Below are 1,141 nucleotides of genomic sequence, written 5' to 3'. Positions count from 1 at the left end.
AAGAGTAACTTCAGCCTTGGGCCTTCAGTACATGACTTGCGTTTGGGAAAAGCCTTCATGTGTTGTAACATACACTAGAGCATAGAGGCAACAGCAAACATGTTTGCAGACTCCGAGACCACCCGCACTACACTTACAGGCCCCCCAGCGGATATTTCCAGATGCTTTGTCAATCACTGCCCTCACTCCATAGGTACCAGAGATCTGCATGCTCGCAAGTATATCTGCCCGTACCAGTGTATCTGGGCTGCAATGATCTTCGAAAAACTCCAGCTCCTGAACGTGATCACACGTGACGAGCCGCAAGCCATCATCCTTGTGCTTTCCGGCTCCATGCTTTTCAGTTTACCTACAAGAAAGCACATCATTGAAATGTTAAAAATTATACTTTCCAATCTTTGTTAGTATGATAGGTATCAAGGGTCCATAATCCTGTATTACAATAAAACAATTCTCGTACTGCGTGTGGAACATGTCCATCCTCCTTCGTTTTCCCACTGCTGTAGTGACCTATAAGGGGAGGGTGAAGTAGGCTTCTGTCGTTGCACCTGGAAAATGCAGAAGTAGAGGTTGAAATAGTTTATCATGCCGATTAGTATAATTGGCGCGTTCTCTTCAAACAGAAGCAGCAACGAGGTATTCGCGTTTATTATTTCTCCATTTCGTCGTGTAGCACCGCATTGTTTATGTGCCTACATGCTATGCATGCATGTGCCTACGTGCCGCTGCTACATTCGCAAATGCGCCATTTCGCAGTGTGCGCAGCAGAATGTATCTTGCGATGGCTAAACTTGCTAAACACACAGCCGAAAGCGCGCGGAATCGACAGTGTGTGTGTGTAATGGGATAGCCGAGGGGTCTGCCTGCCCGATATGGCGGCACAGTGCTGTTAATAAAACCATCGATGAAAAAATAATAAATTCATACGTCATGCGAATACCACTCCCAAACAAACTACATACCTGTTTGAGCATCGCGCCGGCTGTGACAGCTGATTTCTTGATGTCGCCAATGTGCAGCCGCAAGTGGTGTCTACTGGTACGGACTGGGCCAAGCGCACAATGTCAACCTGTGCAAATTATGAACAAACCCACCGCATGCAAAAGTGAGTCAAGACAGGTGCGAGTCGGAGCACCTCTAT

The 1,141-nt window shown here is 47.0% G+C and overlaps 1 long non-coding RNA gene across 1 annotated transcript; it reads right to left on the bottom strand.

The window, feature by feature from the left end:
• LOC135396097 (uncharacterized) lies at positions 1 to 1,141 on the bottom strand. The gene is made up of 3 exons (XR_010423303.1): positions 963 to 1,141; positions 461 to 548; positions 1 to 349 (listed from the first exon to the last, which is right to left on the bottom strand). It is a non-coding gene; the product is annotated as an uncharacterized LOC135396097 (long non-coding RNA).

The sequence above is a fragment of the Ornithodoros turicata genome, chromosome 5, assembly GCF_037126465.1.
Source record: "Ornithodoros turicata isolate Travis chromosome 5, ASM3712646v1, whole genome shotgun sequence".
NCBI classification, from domain to species: Eukaryota; Metazoa; Arthropoda; class Arachnida; order Ixodida; family Argasidae; genus Ornithodoros; species Ornithodoros turicata.
The sequence above is the reverse complement of the archived record's forward strand: the minus strand, read 5'-3'. Positions and strand labels throughout refer to the sequence as shown.